We start from the raw sequence: 21,193 nt of genomic DNA, 5'->3' as shown, positions 1-21,193 counted from the left end.
TTGCCTCTGTCTCTGGAACCTGAGTTTATACTGGGTGAGGCACACTCTGCACCCTCCTCTGTGAGCCCAAAGACCAGAACATAGGAAAAGCAGTTGAGATGTGACTTATCCATTTATCCAAGTCACCCCTCACCTGACTCCTTTTATATCCTGAATTATTCTTCAAGTATAAGAGATGATATTTTGCTTTTAAAGAGAGATGCCTGATAGCCACTTACTAAATATTTGTTTTGTCCTGTCAATATCCATGTCTGTTCTCTTACGTCCCTCAAGCTAACTTTTAACCAGCAGCACAATCTTCCTGTCCTAACATTAAACACCCTAACTTCCAAAGTTTGGCTCAGTCTACATTTTTTATTTCCTCATTTTGCTCTTTAAAGTGGAGGCAGATCCTACTTAGTTAAATAGATAGATGTACAATAATAGAATGTGAACATGGGAGGGAGCCCTGCTTGTCACCCAGCTCAAGTGTTACAGATAAATGAATGGAAGCTCAGGAAGGTTTACTCTCTAAACATTCTCAAGGCTGTTGACAGACTGTACTCATCTTACTACATCATGCTGGGGCGTTGGAGCAAAGATTTTCCCTGGGGGAATAGGAAAGAAAAATATGCGGAGCTACTAAATCGTGCTTACTCACAGGATTGGTATGAGTGTTAATGAGTTTCTATATGCGAAGCTGTGAGAATGCTCCGAATCTTCCTTCTTATTTATGTATTGCTGCATAGCAAATCCCAACACTTAGCTTAAAACAAGAACCATTAACTTGCTTTCCCAGTTTCTGAGGGTCTAGATTTCTGGAGCAGCGAGCTGGGTGCTTCTGGCTTGAGATTCCTCGTGAAGTTGTAGTCAGATGTCTGTTGGGGCTGTGGTCATCGGAAGGTCTGATTCAGGCTGGAGGACCCACTTGCACACAAGTGGCAGGAGCCCTCCGTTACTTCCACGTGGGGCTCTCCACAGGACTGCTTGAGTGGCCTCATGGCATGGCTCTGGGCTTCCCCTAGAAAGAGTGATCTAAGAGACAAAGATGGAACTGTGATGGCTTTTATAACCTGGCCTTGGAAGTCCCTCACCATCTCTTCTCCTTTGTCCCATTCATATTCATTGTGGGAGAGGCTACATAAGGGTCTAAGCACTGGGAGGTGACCCACAGTGGGGCCATCTTGGAGGCTGGATACTATTCCCTTCAAGGAAGCATTGGGTCTGCGTACTTAAAGATAGAATATTTTTAAACTGTGCAGTCCATATAGATACTCAGCATTGTTTTCTCAAAGGAGAATTTTGTTTCCATGATTGTATTGCTGTAACTCACATAACAGGCATTTTGGTTTGGGTTCTCTTGAAAGCAGAACATGAGACAAGGACTTGGGTAGAGGGAGTTCGTTTGGAAGATGATCCCAGGAAGTGGGAAAGGGAGTATAAACAGTGGCACAGGGAAGAAGGGAAGGCCTGTTAAAGGGTGCATTGTGGGGGTGCTACTATGACCACTATGGACTTCATTCCTCTGGGATCTGCTCAGAAGGGGACAAAAGGAAAGGAGCTCGAGACATTTATGCACTAGCTCCCAGCCCCTAGCGACTGAGCGCTTTCATCTGGGAGGTAAGCATCCCCTGCATGTCAGATCTGTGCTTGCCTCTGGACCACGGGACCCTGTGGTGGTGGGGAAGGGTCTGAGACACAGTGGAAACCTTGACTTGCCGGATGCAGGATGATGTCAGCACCTGGTGAGTGTGTGCTCACACGGGTAGGCTAAGGGAGGTGATGTAGACACTGGCTTACAGGAGATAGCCCTCAGGCAGGTGTGTTAGCTCAGCTCTGCCAAGAAGCAAATGTTTAGACAGGATTAGAAGTGCAAGAAATTTGGGGAACGTGCCTTGAGGAAAATGGGGAGAGAGCTGGAAGAGGCTAGGAGAACTGTCAGTTAAGTCTGACCTGGGGAGGAGAAAGGAACGTGGGAAATTTGGGTAGAAAGAGTCTCAGATTGTGGTGCAGTTCTAAGAAAGGCTGATGTGGACGCCTCAAGCCCAAACCTTCCATTGAACAGGTTCCGGGTGTCATGTGAATGGGCCTTCCCTTGTGTCCAGTGCACATGCGGGGGATGGGGGTTCAACTTCTGCTCAGGCAGTTACGCTCCCTGAAGTCATAGATCCGGGAGGCATGCTCTGGGGGTAGCCAGTTACTTTCATGCATGGACAGCACAGGGAGTCACAACAAGTCTTGTACTGTGTAAACTGTGGGTCATCACCCTGAGATACCAAGGGACCCTTCCTCCTGTCTGCTACATTGTCTGAAACCGCCATAAGAGAGTGATCCCTTTGTTTAGTTGTTGTCGTCTCTCCCAGGTTAACTTTGGGAAAAATAACATTTGTGCCATGAACACTTTACTGTGAACAAGTTATCCAAATTAACTTATTCTGTGATCGAAGGGATCTGGAACAACATGAAGGTATGCGGCATTTGGGTGAATCACATTTAAGGAAAAGGTCACAAATGTGAAGAAGTGGGGACCGCACTGGGTCCACTTCCCTATTGTGCTAACAGCTTGCCACTGCTAGAAATGGAACAAAACCAACAATCAGATTCTCTACAGTGAAAAAGCAAGTCGCATGTGCTTGAAACAAGTGTCACCACCATTATTTGTCCAGTGCCACTTTTCCCTACTTCCTGAGTATTTTGAAGGAGGGTGTAGTTTTCTGGATGGTTTGAAAAATCAAGTAAATGTTGTTCAGGTGGCTGGGATATTGGAAGGAAAGAAGGCACCCTAACATTTTCCAGAACTTGGTCCATAAGTCACCTCAACAGAATCCTTAGAGCTCAAAAATGTACCCCCCATCCCCAACCCCCATCCATGTTCTTTTAACTTTTAGTTTCTCTTGGCACTTGCAGGAGCCTGTTGTGCTCTTAGGCTTGTATGTTTCTGAGATTTTAGACTCTGATTAGTTGGCTTTGCAACTTTGTAAAAGCTGTTGAAGGAATTGTGACTTCAAAGACCCTTTCCTCTACCACTGGACCTTGCAAACTCTTTAGGGGGCCATCTGAAGACACTTAGCATGGCGTCGCTCTAAAGATGGGTTGCATATGTTCCCTTATGGTATTCTATTTAAGTCAAGCCAGCAGATTTCTTTTCTTTTTTTTTTTTTTAAAGATTTTATTTATTTATTTGACAGAGAGAGATCACAAGTAGATGGAGAGGCAGGCAGAGAGAGAGGGAAGCAGGCTCCCCGCTGAGCAGAGAGCCTGATGCGGGACTCGATCCCAGGACCCTGAGATCATGACCCGAGCCGAAGGCAGTGGCTTAACCCACTGAGCCACCCAGGCGCCCCAAGCCAGCAGATTTCTTAAATATCTCTGCTCTGCTTAAGGGCATAGAAGTAAAAGAGCTAAAGGCTTGGTCTTTGCCTTTCGGGCTTGTGGTGGAGCCAGAGAGCCATGGCTCCATCAGAATGCTGAGCGGACCTAACACCCGTGGAGATTGCTTCTCCCCGTGGGGCTGACCAGCCGGTCCACAAAAACAAAGTGGGCTGCAAGGAGGGTGGGATGAGTTGGTCTGCACGAGGGGGAAAGGGAGAAGATTCCCCAGGAGGTGAAGTCCAAGGTGGGCTGGGCCACGTGCTGTGTTAGGGGCGGGGAAGGGAAAAGCTATTCTTGCTGCAAGGAGAGCTCAAGCCATGGGCAGGGTGAAGTCACACCTTGTTTAGGACATTTGGGGGAGCTCCGCACACTGGAGGTGAACAGGGAGTGCCAGGAGAAGGATGGAAATGCAGGATGAAACCCCAGTATGAAGAGTCAGGATTAAATGCGGAGGACTTGGTAACACTTAGGGAAGGGTTTTGAAGGAGGGGATGCATGGCCTACTTCAGATGAAGGTCAGCAGCGGTGTGGGGGTGGGCGGGAATCCTAGCCTACTGTCTGGTCTGGTCCAATCTGCTTTCCTAGAAGGAGACGTTTGCCCACACCTGGCCATCTCTCACTTAGCTTTTTCTGCCAGGCCGGGCTAAGCTTAGACTCTCTGTACATACACACTGATGAAGAGTTGATACATACACCCACGTGTGTGCACACCAAGTTATTATTTCTCTCTCTTTTTTTTTTTTCTTGGATATTTTCTTTTAAGTAGGGAATGAGGAATAGGTTCTGATACCAGGAGGAAGTACTCTGATCTCACACTTACTGCCGGTTGCAAGTAGTTGTGGATGGCATGCTTCGGGTTCTTCGCACATCGATTTACTCACTATAAGATGAAAGCCTTTCCTCTTCTTCCTCTTTCACAGGTTTTATCAACATTTTGACTGCTCCAAGCATCTTCCTGGTCAGAACACATGCACGGTCCTCATGACAAGCCTTTCTAGGAGTGGATTAACACAGAGATCTGTATGGTCAGGTATTCCGGATGCCAGTGCTCCAGTCTGCAGAGCGGGAAAGGGAAAGCAGATGCATTTGCTGGTATCCTGGATCTCTTTCCGTTTTCTCAGCCATAAAACAATTCACAAACTCAGTAGAAAAAAGTATATTTTTATTTTTAAACTTTTCTTTTTTTCCTTAAGTTTTTTTTTTTTTAAAGATTTTATTTATTTATTTGACAGAGATCACAAGGAGGCAGAGAGGCAGGCAGAGAGAGAGGGGGAAGCAGACTCCCCGCTGAGCAGAGAGGACCCTGAGATTATGACCTGAGCTGATGGCAGAGGCTTAACCCACTGAGCCACCCAGGCACCCCTTTTCTTAAGTTTTTGTCTTAATTCCAATATAGTTCACATGCAGTGTTCTGTTGTTTGTAATGTAGGGAATTCGGTGCATCACTCAGTGCTCATCCTGACAAGAGCCCTCCTTCATCCCCTCCCCTGTTTGACCGGTTCCTTCCCTACCCCTCTTTACTCTGGCAACCATTAGTGTGTTCTCTAGTGTGTTTCTTGGTTTTCTCTCTCTCTTTTTCCTTTCCTTGTTTATTTTGTGTCTTAAACTCCACATATGAGTGAAATCATGTGTTTGCCTGACTTACTTGGCTTAGCATTATACTCTCTAGCTCCATCGATGGTATTGCGAATGGCAAGGCTTCATTCTTTTCTGTGGCCAAGTGGTAGCCTGTCATATATATACACCATAGCTTTCTTCTCCATTCATCCGTCACTGTGCACTTGGGCCACTTGCATAGATGACTCTTGTAAATAATGCTGCAGTAAACACGGGGCATGTGTATCCCTTTGATTTAGTGTTCTCGTATTCTTGGAGTAAATACCCAACCATGTGATTACACACTGGGTAGTTCAGTTTTTAATTTGTCGAGGAACCTTCGTACTGTCTTCCACAGTGGCTACACCAGTTTGCATTCCCACCAAGAATGCACAAGTGTTCCTTTTTCTCCGAATCCTCGCCAACACTTAATGTTTTATTTTTTATTTTTTATTTCAGCCACTCTGAAGGTGTGAGTTGATACCTCATTGTGGTTTTGATTTGCATTCCCTGATGATGAGTGACGTTGGCATCTTTACCTCTGTTGACCATCTCTATGTCTTTGAGAAATGTTTCCTCCTGTCTTCTGCCCATTTTTAATTAGATTATTTGTCTTTGGGTGTTTAGTTCTTTATGTATTTTGGATACTGTCCCTTTATAGGATATGTCATTTGCAAATATCTTCTCCCATTCGGTACGTTGCCTTTTAGTTTTGTTGATTGTTTCTGTCACTGCGCAGAAGCTTTTTATTTTGATGTCATGCTTATAGTTTAGTTTTGCTTTTATTTTTCTTGTCTCAGGAGACGTATCGAGAAAAATGTTGTTATGGCCAATGTCTGAGAAATTACTGTCTATGCTCTCTTGTGGGAATTTGATAGTTTCAGGTCTCAGATTAGGTCTTTAATCCACTTTGAATTTATTTTTTTGTTTGGTTAAAGACTGCAGTCTAGGTTCATTCATTTGCAGTTCAGTTTCTGCAATACCATATGTTGAAGAGACTATCTTTTTCCCATTGGATATTCCTTCCTGCTTTGTTAAAGATTAATTGATCATATAATTGTATGTTTATTTCTAGATTTTATGTTTTGTTCTATTGATTTATGTATCTGTTTTTTATATCAGTACTATAATGTTTTGATTACTACAACTTTGTAATATAACTTGAGGTCTGCTGTCCTGATGCCTTCAGCTTTGCTTTTCTTTTTCAAGATTGCTTTGGCTATTTGGGGTCTTTTGTGGTTCCGTACAAATTTTAACATTGATTGTTCTGCTTCTGTGAAAAATTCTGTTGGTATTTTGATAGAGATTGCTTTAAGTGTGTGAGTTGCTTTGGGTAGTATAGACATTTTAACAGTGTTTGTTCTTCTAATCCATGAGCATGGAATGTCTTTCTATTTCTTTGTGTCTTCTTCAGTTTTTTTCATCAGTGTTTTATAGTTCTCAGAGTACAGGTCTTTCACCTCTTTGGTTAAATTTATTCCTACGTACTTTATTTTTTTTTGGTGCAGTTGTAAATGGAATTTAATTTCTCTTTTTGCTGCTTCACTATTGGTATATAGAAATGCAACAGATTTCTGTACTTTTATATCTGGTGATTCATTTATCAGTTCTGCTAGTTTTTTTGATGGAGTCTTTAGTGTTTTCTGTATATAGCATCATGTCATCTGCAGATAGGGGAAGCTTCACTTCTTCCTTATGAATTTGGATACCTTTTATTCCTTTTTCTTGTCTGATTGCTGTGGCATGGACTTCTAGTACTATGTTAAATAAGAGTGGTAAAAATGGACATCCTTGTCTTGTTCCTGACTTTAGGGGACAAGCTCTCAGTTTTTCCACATTGAGGATGATATTTGCTGTTGGTTTTCCACACAAGGCCTTTATTACATTGAGGTGTGTTCCCTCTAGACTTCCTTTGCTGTGTGTTTTTTTTTATTTATCATAAATCGCTGTTGTACTTTGCCAAATGCTTTTTCTGCATCTATTTAAATAATAAATAAAGCATGTTTCATCCATTACTCCCTATGAAAATCTTACTACTATATAAAAGAAGACATTTTTATTTGATTTTATAGTTTAAGAAACACAAGCTTCTGATATTTCTGAGATCACTTGGCTAGCACTTGACAGAGTCCTTATATTCTGACTTGTAAGCCAGGATTTCTTCCCAAAAATGGACTGACAAGATTTGCAGGCTTACTGCATTTTTTAAACAGGGGAATCAATTGTGTTCTAATTACTAAGTATAGTTGACCTTTGGGTAGTAGAGGGTTTCGGGGAGCTGACTTCCATGTAGTTGAAAATTCCTGTTTAACTATAGATTTCCCCCCAAACTTTTTTTTTCTTTAAAGATTTTATTTATTTATTTATTTGGCGGAGATCACAAGTAGGCAGAGAGACCGGCAGAGAAAGAGAGAGAGGGGGATGCAGGCTCCCTGCTGAAAAGAGAGCCCAATGGTGGGCTTGATCCCAGGATCCTGAGATCATGATCTGAGCCAAAGGCAGAGGCTTTAACCCACTGAGCCACCCAGGTGCCCGGGATTCCCCAAAACTTAATACCAGTAACCTACTCTTGACTGAAAGACTTACTGATAAGATAGTCAATTAGCACATATTTTATATGATTTATGTATTACATATTGTATTCTCATATGGGGGAACCAGGGTGGTTCAGTCAGTTAAGCATCTGACTTTTTTTTTTTTTTTTTGAGTCTGATTCTTGATTTCAGCTCAGGTCATGATCTCAACGTTGTGAGATCCAGCCCTGTTCTGGGCTCTGTGCTGGGCATGCAGCCTGTTGAAGATTCTTTCTTTCCCTTTGCTGCTCTTGCCACCTCTCTCTCTTTCCCTCTCAGTCATAAGGAAGAGAAAATACATTAAGAGTACTACGGTGCCTGGGCTGCTCAGTTGTTAAGCGTCTGCCTTCAGCTCAGGTCATGATCGCAGGGTCCTGGGATTGAGCCCTGCATCGGGCTCCCTGCTGGGCAGGATGCCTGCTTCTCCCTCTCCCCCTTCCCCTGCTTGTGTTCCCTCTCTCGCCATATCTCCCTCTGTCAAATAAATAAATAAAAATCTTTAAAAAGTACTATACTGTATTTATTGAAAAAATCTGTAAGTAGCCTGCATAGTTGAACCCTGTGTTGTTCAAGGGTCAACTGTATTTGATTTAACCAGAAATTGAAATAATAAGTATAAAATGAAAGTTAAAAAAAAAGCCACTAACATTTATTGAACAATTACTATTTTGCTAGGCACTGGAGAGCCATGCATTATCTCATTTAATCCTCCCAACAACCCTAAGAAGTGGGTTACTGTAGTTTTATTTTTATAGGTTAAAGAGAGGGCTCATAAAGGTTAAGAAAAAATCAAAGGTCACGTCGCTAAGGAATATCTGAACTGTATTTGAAACCAAGTGTTTTAGATGCCAGAGCTAAGGACTTAACCACTCTTTCAACTGTCAAGGAGGATCCCTCAAGATGTTTTTTTCATGACACACAAAACACAGATCATGTTTACTGAGTGTTTCCTCTGTGTAGACCTAGTGCTATATGTTTTACATTCTCATCTGCTTCTTAAACCTGTGAAGGAAGAACAGTTATTGTTCCCACTTTACAGACAGTTTACAGGGAAGACAGTTTACAGAGAGGTGGAGTATTTTGCTCATAAATGACAGTTTGGATCTGAATCCAAATAATAATCTGCCCAGAACCCAAGCGCTTCTCATCTATATGATGCTTCAACTCCGTCTTTTCTCATTCTGTTGTGGTCAAATCTGGGAAGATGTGTGATTGCTCAGGATTCTTGGGCATGTCAAGGGAGCAACTTTGTCTTCTGGGATTAGCTGGTAATCAAACTTTTCCTAAAAGAAAATAGTTTAATAGGAGCTTTTGATAAGGACTTGGCATGAAGAATCATCTGGAAATACCACATTTTTGTGCTTTAGCAGTAAATATGCTTCAAAGATTTTACTGTAAGGCAGAGGTTTGCACAAGTTAGAAGTGTGTTTACTCCCATGAGTCTGAAAAGAGAACGAGATTAGGTTAAGTAGCTATTAATAACAGTTGATGATAAGAAAAAATAATTTTGAGACTGTGGCTGTCATGGTTTCTTAAATAGATTATTGGGATAATACTTGTTCCTTGTTTATTTTGTATTAATTTCAGGCACACACAGTTAGATTAATAGTCTTTATTACACAATGTCTACACTGGTCTTTGTGACTTGTTTATACTGACTATAGATTTAAATCTATTTTAAAGCAAACTGAGAAGCTATTCTGGTATATGCTCCCAGAGCTCCAGCTCTGGCATGTGGTTTATCTGTGGAATCTTTTCTCACACTTCACGCATAAAACCTAGAGTGAGATGGCTTTGGAGAGTCTACCCTGAAGCCCAGAACATGGGGGCAAGTGATCGTGTCATTGATAGGGAGCTTCTCTCTTTCCACCAGGAGTTAATAAGACTTCAAAGTAGAGTCAGCCACAGGCTTGGTGAGAACATAGGATTCATGACATGTTCTCCAAATTCTAAGGAGATACAACAAACAAGTGATGATTCTCAGGAAAACTGAGGCCATGTTTCCAGCGCCCTTAGAATCCTCATAAGCACCACTCCTCTGCCAATTAAAAAAGTTGCTCACACCATCAGTGCTCTTCCTCAGGAGGGCCAGTTGGGGTGAAGCCAGAAAGTTGCTTCTGATTGGGAGCTTGGGGAACCTTATCTTGTCAGTGGCTTGGTTAGAACTCTTCTCACCAGGAATTTGCAGAAAAATCTTGAGGTTGTTTAGGAGAGAAATCTCTTCCCAAGCCATCCATCCAGCAAAGATTTTCATACTTGTCTCTCCCTCATCATGACTTTCTCTTTCTCTTTCTGTGGAAGACATAAGTATTCCAGCTTCCCTTCCTGCAAGGTGGATTTTAATTGTGAAACCAAAGGGGGGCTGGGTGTTTTGTGTTTCTCGTAGTTGATGTTGTTGTGAAGGCTATTCCTTTATCAGGGGCATTTGGGTTAGTTTTCTTTTTCGTTATCTGTCTTTAGTTTGGCAGCACATCGCAATGACCAGCAGCGTGAACTCCGCAGTCGTATTGACAGTTTCAAGTTCCAACTCCAATACTGACTAGCACATTTCAAAACAAATCATTGGTAACTACCTCCTAAAGTTGTTGCAAGGATTAATTCAGACGCCCTTTGTAGCACATTCAGCACAGCTCTTGGCATATAGTAAGCATTCAGTAAATGTTCATTGCTGATGTTATGAAACATGATATTATGATATTAGTATGAAATATGTATAATTACTATTACATATCTTAATAAATTTAGACTTTTCTTTCTCCTGACTAGATGCCTTGAAGTAAGATTTTGGGTCCCAGAGTGTATGGGTTAAATTTTTTATACATGGATGGGGCACCTGGGTGGCTCAGAGGGTTGGGCCTCTGCCTTCGGCTCAGGTTGAGGTCTCGGGGTCCCGGGGTTGAGCCCTGCGTTGGACTCTCTGCTCTGTGGGAGGCCTGCTTTCCCCTTTCTCTCTGCCTGCCTCTCTGCCTGCTTGTTTTCTCTCTCTATATTATAAATAAATAAAATCTTTAAAAAAATTTTATACATGATGCCTAATTAGCATCTAAAAAGTTTACAGTCCTACTGTGATTGAATGGGAGTGGCCTTCTTCCCAAATCTTACCAGCATGGGAGATTAGAAATCATTTCAGTTTTGGCTAATATGATGGTTAGATATGGTTTCTTTATCATTTTAACTTGTAATTTACTGACCTCTAAAGAGAATTAGCATCTGTACATAGCTTTTTGGTCATTTTCAGATTTTCATCTGAGTCTGAACAGGCTATGTCTATTCATAGCTTTTGTCTGTGGGGTTCTACAAATATTGCTATTTTGAGTAAATATAGCTAATTTATCAAAATTTGCCATGAATTGAGGATATTATATAAGTTGAAAATATTTCTCTCATTGTATTATTTGTATTCCTTTTCTTTTGTGGTCTTTTGGTCTACTGCCATTTCCATTTTTTTCATATAGACCAATATAACCATTTTTTCTTTATGTCTTCTGGGTATTCTGCTATTAAACCCTTTCGAATGTTGTGTATGTGCTAGAATCATGTTTCTGTTTTCATTTTGTTACATCAGGGGCTCTCAGTTTTCTGTGGGCATCAGAATTCCTTGTGAAACTTTTTAAAACTATGTTTTTAGGGGTTTAGATCTCAGAATTTCAGGAGGTGGGGCTTAGCCACATGTCCATTAAAAAGGAAAGTCTCATTTTGAAAAATGAGTGCTGCTTAAAAGTAGGTTTTTAAATTGCCAAAACACTGAAGTAGTTGTTGAAGCTGGAATGTTTATGTCTACCTCAAACTGATATGTTGAAATCCTAACCCCCCAGTGTGATGGTTTTTAGGAGACTGGGCCTTGGGGACGTGATTCTGTTGTGAGGGTGGATTCTTCCTGAGTGGGATTAGCACTCCCATAAAAGATACCCAAGAGGGTTCCTTCACCCCTTCCCCTATGTGAGGACACAGGGAGAAGATGGTTGGCCGTGCACCAGCAAGAGGGCTTTTGCAAGAATCTGACCATGGTTGCACCCCTGATCTTGGCCTCTAGAAAGAATATCCTTAACAGAAAACAAATTTCTGTTGTTTATAGGCTGCCCAGTCTGTGGTATTCTGTTAGAGCAGCTCAGATGGACTAAGACACTGGGTGACAGGCACATGCGGGCTCATTATACTGTTCTCTTTACTTCTAAATGTGTTTGAAAATTTTCATAAGTAGTAGCTTTAAAAGAAAAAGTTCTGATAGCATGCAAAGCCCATCAAAATTGCTGTACCAATCAGAGTTGGCAAAGTAGCAGGGATGTTATGTATTAAATCCACCTGCAAGGCCAACTAGGAGGGGACATGGCCTTGTCATGGTGGTGTTGAGCAATAAGGCAGGCCGCCCAGAGTGGGAGCTGAGCCAGAACCTGAGTGGCCTGCCAGGACTGTGCTGTACCCTGGGACCCTGAACAACAGGGCCTCTCCTCTTTCAGAACTCTTCGTGACTTCTCAGTTCTGTAGGACCCCATGGAGAGGCAGGAGCAGATATTTGTTTCTTGGGGAGGCAACTAAAAAAATAGAAATCAGCTTACATGTCTCTCTGGGATGACAGCAGCAGGTGTGGATAGGGGCAGGGTTTTTGGTGACCAGTAAATTGGAAGTGTTCGCATTTCCTATCATACTGGCATAGTCACCCCCTCCCCCATTAAAAATCCTTTGTCAATCACCATCTTACACTTACCCTAAGCCTTCGAATTTTCTCTCTCTTTTTTACTCCCAGCACAATACTTTTTTCCTAGTCCAATAAAATTCTTGGCCTTGACTGTGATTTCCTTACTTCTGCCCCCACAATAAGCACAAAACAGTCAACCTGGAATGCCTCACTCAGACTTTGCTCATCTCTAATCCTCACCTCTCAAAATATTGCTCAAAATGCAGTCTAGGGGAACCCCAGGGCAAACTGGTCCTGATCTAAGGACAAAGATAACCAGAGAATTAAAGAAAACCCATCAGCACAAAGGAGTAAAACAAATAGAACAGCCTACCCCTTGGGTAAATGGAGATAAGGCTGGAAGGAGGGGAACTTTTACAGTCTCATTAGAATCCATTGAGAGGGACACCTGGCTGGCTCAGGCAGTAGAGTATGGGATTCTTGATCTCAGGGTTGTCAGTTCAAGCCCCCCACTGGGTGGGGAGATTACTTAAAATCTTAAAAAACAAAAACAAAAAAACCGAAGCTGTGGAGAAATTGAAAATATGTTGTCATTGAAAGGAATAATCAGAAAACCAGAATTGCTCAAAGTGAAATCTTGAAAATATGATTACCAAAATCAACTTTGAAATTTCATGGAAGTCTGAAAAATAGAAGCATCCAGGGACTGAATTAGTAATCTGGAAGATAAATGGAAAAAAAAAATTCCAAAACTTAGGTATGTGATGTAAAAGGAGATGAGAAGGAGGAGAAGAGAGCTACGCAGTTTACCCTCTGTGTGCTCCAGCAGGAGTCTCAGGATGAAAAGAACACAGACGGAGGGCATCACTGTTTTCTTTTTCTTTTTTTTTTTAAAGATTATTTATTTATTTATTTATTTGACAGAGAGAGATCACAAGTAGATGGAGAGGAAGGCAGAGAGAGAGAGAGAGGGAAGCAGGCTTCTTGCTGAGCAGAGAGCCCGATGTGGGACTCAATCCTAGGACCCTGAGATCATGACCTGAGCCGAAGGCAGCGGCTTAACCCACTGAGCCACCCAGGTGCCCAAGCATCACTGTTTTCAAAATAGAGAAATGATTTGGGTCTTGAGAAGGAAAGGGTCCATCTAGACGCACAGTGGTGAAATTTCTGTCCTGCAAGGATAGAAAGAATATCCTTAACGTTTGCGGAGCAAACACAAGCTTGCCTGTGAAGGGATTCCACTCACACTGGCCCAGACTCCCATCAGCAATGCTGGATTTTTTTTTTAAGGTATGTATGTATGTATGTATGTATGTATGTATGTATGTATGTATGTATGTTTGTATGTATTTATTTATTTGATAGAGACACAACGAGAGAGCACAAGCAGGGGGAATGGGAGAGGGAGAAGCAGGCTTCCTGCTGAGCAGGGAGCCCCATGTGGGGCTTGATCCCAGGACTCTGCAGTCATGACTTGGGCCAAAGGCAGATGCTTAACGACTGAGCCACCCAGGCACCAGCAATGCTGGATTCTGAAAGACAATGGGGTGAGGAGCTCCACATTTGGAGGGAAATGATTTGAACCTCAAAATATATCCCCACTAGACAAAGCGTGAAAATATTTTCAGATGCTGGGAAGGACTCAGAAAGATTGTCTTTTAAATCCTTTTTTCTAGGAGAGTTACTTACAGCTATATTAGAGCCACACAGAAACAGAGCCCCAGAAAGAGGAAAATGGAGGATCTAAGAGCCCAATCTAGGAGGATATCCTAGGACGATGACCGTTGCTTCACATGCTTAGACAGTAGTTAGTCCAAATTAGAACCGGAAATCAGAAGGCTCCGTGGAATGAGTCTTCAGGAAGACAGTGGGGAACACTACACAGATCTTGTGATTAGGATCTAGAAGTATCACTATAGCTTGCTATCAATGACACGCTGGTGTCAGTCTGTCTTTTTTCAACAAGAGAAAGAATGGCCACTTAGATCATCTGGGAAATAGAATAAAACACTCTACAGGAAAGGCATGGTCTAAATATGAATCAAGTTGGATTTTGAGCAGTTGGTGTAAAACAAAGCGATGGACTCTCAGAATTAAATGCATTTGAATTTATAACAGGTAAAGTGTGTAAACATTCCCATGTTGAGTGTCATTGTTTTACTCTTGAAACTGGATCACTATTTTTATAGCACATAAGTCTTTACAGGTCAGATTTTTCCCAGTAATTCTTTTGAAGAATCACCCAGGGAGTACACTTAGATAAAAAGTTTGTTCCCATTTTCTCTTTCGGTCAGGAAAAAATATATGATTTTGTTGTTTTTAGCATAGCAAAGGGGACCTTGGATTTTTACCAGATAGTCATCTAAACCTGGATATTTGGAAACAAACTTGTAGCCATTAAGAAGCATAAGCTTTTAATATTATGCATTAACACTAGTGTCACAGCCTCGTGTTTTAGTAATTTATTTGAAGAGTTCCTTAGTAACTAATAGCTTATTTTGAAGAAATATGTACATAAAATTCAGCTCCTTTAGTTTCACCTCCCTTTTTTTTCCTGCTAAATCCAAGTAAAATTAAATGGGATAAGTTTTTAAATTTTTATTTTTTAAAATTTCTTTTCAGTATTCCAGAATTCATTGTTTATGCACCACACCCAGTGCTCCATGCAATACATGCCCTCCACTATACCCACCACCAGGCTCACCCAACCTCCCACCCCCTGCCCTTCCAAAACCCTCAAATTGTTTTTCAGAGTCCACAGTCTCTCATGGTTAAGAAATATTTACACAGTTATCTCTGTATTGTGGGATTGGAAAGATTTGAATATATATACAATTTTCCTGACTTTTCTACCAAGAATATGTATTGCTATTAATATGAGAACACTCCATACAATTTTTAAAATAATTTTTATTTTTTAATAAACATATTAATTAATTAATTAACATAGCCCCAGGGGTACAGGTCTGTGAATCACCAGGTTTACACATGTCACAACACTCACCATAGCACATACCCTCCCCAGTGTCCATAACCCCACCACCCTCTCCCTCCCCACCTCCCACTGGCCACCCTCAGTTTGTTTTGTGACATTAAGAGTCTCTTATGGTTTGTCTCCCTCCCAATCCCATCTTGTTTCATTTATTCTTTTCCTACCCCCCACACCTCCCATGTTGCACCTCCACTTCCTCATATCAGGGAGATCATATGATAGTTGTCTTTTTCCAATTGACTTATTTTGCTAAGCGTAACACCCTCTAGTTCCATCCACATTGTTGCAAATGGCAAGATTTCATTTCTTTTGATGGCTGCATAGTATTCCATTTTATATATATATATATATATATATATATATATATATACACACACACACACACACACACACACACACACACACACACATACCACCTCTCCTTTATCTATTCATCTGTCGATGGACATCTAGGTTCTTTCCATAGTTTGGCTCTTGTGGACATTGCTGTTATAAACTTTCGTGTGCACATGCCCCTTCGGATCACTACATTTGTATCTTTAGGGTAAATACCCTGTAGTGCAATTGCTGGGTCGTAGGATAGCTCTATTTTTAACTTTTTGAGGAACCTCCATGCTGTTTTCCAGAGTGGCTGCACCAGCTTGCATTCCCACCATCAGTGTAGGAGGGTTCCCTTTTCTCCGCGTCCTCTCCAATATCTGTCATTTCCTGACTTGTTAATTTTAGCCATTCTGACTGGTGTGAGGTGGTATCCCATTGTGGTTTTGATTTGTATTTCCCTTATGCCGATTGATGTAGAGCACTTTTTCATGTGTCTGTTGGCCATCTGGATGTTTTCTTTGCAGAAATGTCTGTTCATGTCCTCTGCCCATTTCTTCATTGGATTATTTGTTCTTTGGGTGTTGAGTTTGCTAAGCTCTTTATAGATTTTGGATCCTAGCCCTTTTTCCGATACGATATGTCGTTTGCAAATATCTTCTCCCATTCTGTCAGTTGTCTTTTGGTTTTGTTAACTGTTTCCTTTGCTGTGCAAAAGCTTTTGATCTTGATGAAGTCCCAGTAGTTCATTTTACCCCATACAATTTTATAAGAATTATTATTTCTACTGAAACTACCTTAGCAGACTTTTTCTAGTAAGGAAGACCTTCTTGATGCCCCACTTTCCACTAATCATTACTATCACTCTTGCAAACTCAGTGTTGAAGAGAGCTAACCTTTTTACTGAGAGCAGGTATAGCTTTGCATACTGACTGCTCCTGCCTATAAGATTTTTGGTTTCTTGAGGACTAGGCCTGGGTATCCACACCATCTCCTGATGGGTTCAACACAGCCTCAGGGTGCTCCCACTGGCTCTTGGAAGGCATCCTGGGGAGAGGCAGAGCTGCTAGGCCTGCACCTCAAGCTCTTTCCCAGAGGTCGTTAGGGGGTGAAGGAGAAGGGAAGGTGGTTGGTTCAGGCTTATGCAAGCATGGTAATGGAATCCATGGGGCAATAGCTTCCAGTTCTCCTCTTCACAATTGCATAGGGTATAATTTAGAAGCCCAAATGCTTGCTTACGTGTTGAATCAGAGCAATAAACTAATAATAAATGGTAGGAACAGACTAAACTCAGAGCCTCTTCCCATGAACAGGATTTGTGGGGACAAAACATTTTTGAAGAAGTGGGCCGCTCCTGTGTTTGTAGAGATGTAGGGAATAGTCACAAGGGAGTGAGGGGACAGTGAACACGGGAAATGCTCAAATGTTGGTGTTCTCATGGAAAAAGCCTTTCATGGAACACAGAAAATTGCACAAAATTAGTTTCCTCCCCTGAAACCATGGACCCTTCTCCCTGCCATGCTTTTCTGCAGACAAGGATGACCTCCAGAAGAGAGAGGGTAGGAAGAAGGAAAGGAGAAAGGGAGGATAGGGCCTGGGAGTTCGAGATGAGGCTGAAACTCTGAGAGACAGGCAGTGCTCGAAACTGGACAGTGAGTCATGCGGGGTGGAGCGTGTCAGAGTTGCTAACTTACTGGTTGAAGGGCTGAGCAACTTCAAAATGATTCCGTTTTAAATTAGGCAATTTGTGAATCTCTGGTTTCCTTGCTCAGGCCCCTGGGGATTGGTTGGGGCAGAGGATGAAAATAGGACCCAAGCCAGGCCCTTTTATGTTTATTTCTCTTTCCCCTTACTCATGACTTTAAACAGGCACATCTATCACTAGGACACTCCAGTTCATTACGAAGCTGCAGGCAGCAGATCACTGAAGGGAAGAAAGAAAGAAAAGGAGGAAAGGAGCCAAGAATTAGAAAACCAATGACTTAAGCTCCCTGTGCTCCCTTGGCCCGCATGGGTACTAAGATTGAAAGAATGCAGAGAAGAACAGCATGTCCCCTGTGCAAGGCTGACACACAAACTCATGAAGCATCCCGTATTTTTTCAGGGATGATAGGAACGTTCTGGAGGTAGATGGTGTTGGTTGTACAACAACACGAATGCACTTAATGTTACTAAGCTATCTATACACTTAAAGATAGCTGAATGTGAGGAGCACTGGGTGTTAAACACGACTAATGAATCGTTGAACACTACACCAAAAACTAATGATATACTATATGCTGGCTAGTTGAATTAAAAAAAAAAAAACTAAAAAGGAAGTTAAAAAAATAGCTGAATAGTAAATTTTATCTTCTATTTTACTGCAATTTATAAAAAAAACAAATACGGCCTTAAGGGTTGGATAAAGATGTCATAAGAACCAACAAGTAAAAGTCATGCAGTTAAAAAAAGAAATTAGAGCCAAAAGAAATCTAAAAACACAAATGCAAGCCCTCAGTCATTGTGCATACCATGGTATCAACATAGAGTAGTGGAAAGAGCCAACTTGGCTATTACCTGATTCAAAGTCTCACTCTGCCACTTACTAGATGTGTGATCTTGGACAAAACACCTAATGTCCTTGAGCCTGTTTCTTGCTTAAAATAGTGAAATGACATTGGACTTACAGACATATTGGGAGAATTAAGGTATTACGGGCGAGACATATAGCATATTGGCTCCTATTAGGAGCAATTCACACTGTGTTTCCTTTCCCTTTAAGCACGTGGAAGGTTGCAAATGCAATGTGTTGCGGGACACAGAACCTAACTTGAAAGATGGTAAGGATAAAATAAAAGAAATGAAAATATATGGGGATAGTATTTGGGCAGTAGTTCCTGAAAGAGGCAGGAAATTGAAATTGAAAGGACCCTCTCAATTGCTGAAGAAGACTTAAAACAGTGTTATTAGAGTACTGACCTAGCTGTTGTAACTAAGTAACCGACCCCTCCAATACAGTGACTGAAATAAGATGAAAGCTTATTTTTCTCTAAATAATACTGCAGAGGTTAGCTATTTAAGGTTGACAAAGCAGCTCTGTCATTCTCAACACACAAGATTTCCATCACCGGATCCAAAGTGGTTTCTTTAGATCCTGACATCATCTGGGTAGCGGAAGGGGTTGGGAGGAAGGGCCAGTGGTGACATCTACCTTCCTTTTTAAGGGCATGACTTAGAAATGACACACACCTAATTTTCCCACCCACACCACATTGACCAAATCCTTGCTGTAAAGGATGCCAGGGGAAGTAAACTCCAGCCAGGGTCCTATTACTAAGAAGAGGAGTTTGGATGTCGCTTATGCTTAGCCTTTTCAACCACATAATGCACATAATATTTTCTCTAGTTTGCAACCACCGGCTGTCAAAATAACAAAGCTAACACCTTCCCCAAAATGGAAGCATAATTTCTTGCTTATTAATTCATTCAGTAAATATTTACAGACTACTTCTCTAAGTACTATTCAAAACATCACAAATACAGAAAACTGCAAAACAGAAGTTCCTGATTTCATTAGTTAAAGTTGGCTCAACTGGTAGAACCTATGACTCTTAGTCTCAGGGTCATGAGTTCAAACCCCATGTTGGGTGGGGAGCCCATTTAAAATGAAAACAAAACAAAACAAATGTCATTAAACTAAATTCAATAGGCAGAGAAAGTAAACAAAAATGGAAAAAAAATTAGATACAATAAGTGCAAAGATTAAAATTAAGGGATATAAGAACAAGCCACCAGATGTTTATTTAGACAGAATGTTAGGGACGCCCTCGCTGGGGAAATGATGTAGAAGCTGAACCATTTGAAGAACAGGAGATAGAACACACCAGGAATGGGGAAGTGCAGGTGTAGAGGTCCTGATGGGGGAACGATCTGTGATACAGAAGGGCCAGTGTGGATTTAGCAGGAGAGGAAGGGAGGATATAAGACCAGGAAGGAAGGCAGGAGCAGTTTGTTCTCTGGCATTTCCTAGTGCTGAGAACAATGTGCGTTGGGTAGGTACTCTGTGAGTGTTTGGTAAATGAATTAGCTAGAAAATAAAAATCTGAGGCTGTTGGCAGGTGGCCTCTAATTCATGGCTGTCCTCTGCTATGGATTGCCCTCGGCTCATGCTACACACATCTCTCAGCCCCTGTCTCTCAGAATCTCAGACTCTTTTTTATCCTTCACATTGCTCCCAGTATCTTTGATAGCTTGATGTCCTTTTATTAAAAATGGAGTTAGGGAAGGAATTTGGGAAGGAGACCAGTATCTGAATACAATAATTACAACTCCTTTTTGGCTTTCTCTGCTTTTTGCTAAATAGCTCTAGTTCTCTTTTTTCTTTGTGTGGTTTTCCAAATCTGGAGCCAGCCTAATAACCTGATACTTACAAGTGTCAATTTGGAGAGGCAATATAACTAATGGAGTGCCGAGATGGGGTGATAGTTAAGACTGTAACCTTTGGAGCCAGACTTCCTGGATTTGAATCCCAGTTTTGCCTGTTATTGTCTGGGTCACCCTGAGTAAAGTACTAAATCGCTCTGGTTATCTGTTTACTTTCTAACAAATGGGAGGGAGGGGGTAAAAGTGATTTCTGACCATGAACTGAAAGAATTAATATTGTTAAAATGTCCATGCTACCCACAGTGATCTATAGATTTAGTGTAATCCCTATCAAAATACCAATACTATTTTTCATGGAACTAGAACAAATAATCCTAAAAAACTGTATGTAACCACAAAAGACTCCAAAGAGCCAAAGCAACCTTGAAGAAGAACAAAACAGCTGGAGGTATGGTACCTCATTAATAGCTTTTTTGATTTCAACTTGGTTAGATTTTAGTTCTTTTATTTCTCCAGAAAGGGCTTTTATCTCTCCAGAGAGGGTTTCTCTAATATCTTCCATGCCTTTTTTGAGCCCAGCTAGAACCTTGAGAATCGTCATTCTGAACTCTAGATCTGACATATTACCAATGTCTGTATTGATTAGGTCCCCAGCCTTCGGTATTGCCTCTTGTTCTTTTTTTTGTGGTGAGTTTTTCTGCCTTGTTATTTTGTCCAGATAAGAATATATGAAGGAGCAAATAAAATACTAAAAGGGTGGCAAAGACCCCAGGAAAATGCACTTTAACCAAATCAGAAGAGACCCCAAATCATGGGGGGGATAAAAAGAAGTTCAGGTAAAAAAAAAAAAATTAAAAAAAAGAAAACAAATGAAAAAATATAAAAAAGAAAAAATATATATATTAGATTGGTGACTAGAACAGGGTCACCCACTTAATTTTGGGAGTATTTTGGTCTCTTAGAAGAAACTACCTCCCAAAATCTTAAAGAATGAAAAACATGTATAAGGGTACATCCCAATGAAGGGATAGAATATGCCTATAAAGATGAAAAAAAAAATTTTAATTTCTAAAAAAGGAGTTGATAAAGTAAGTTGGTTGGGAGAATAAAGAAAAAGAAAGTAGAGAGATTTTGCTCCGGCCGGAGACTAGAACAAGCCCGGAGCTAGATTTAGGGTATATTTTGATCTATTAGAAGTTGTACCCCAAATTTTTTAGAAGAAAAAACCCTATGTGTATACAAAAAAAAGTTAGATATAATGAAGGATAAAATATGACTATAATAATCAAGGTTCAAAAAAGATTTTTTTTAATGAAAGGTATTGTTAAGATAAACTAGTTAAAAAATGTTAAAAGAGGAGAGGGT

General features: G+C 41.1%; 1 pseudogene; it reads left to right on the top strand.

The window, feature by feature from the left end:
* Positions 1-17,465: 17,465 nt before the first annotated feature.
* LOC125081516 (uncharacterized) lies at positions 17,466-17,566 on the top strand (annotated as a pseudogene).
* The last annotated feature ends 3,627 nt before the right edge of the window (positions 17,567-21,193 follow it).

Source organism: Lutra lutra, chromosome 11 (genome assembly GCF_902655055.1).
Source record: "Lutra lutra chromosome 11, mLutLut1.2, whole genome shotgun sequence".
Classification (NCBI taxonomy): domain Eukaryota; kingdom Metazoa; phylum Chordata; class Mammalia; order Carnivora; family Mustelidae; genus Lutra; species Lutra lutra.
Note: the sequence above shows the minus strand (reverse complement) of the source record. Positions and strands in the feature narration are given on the sequence as shown.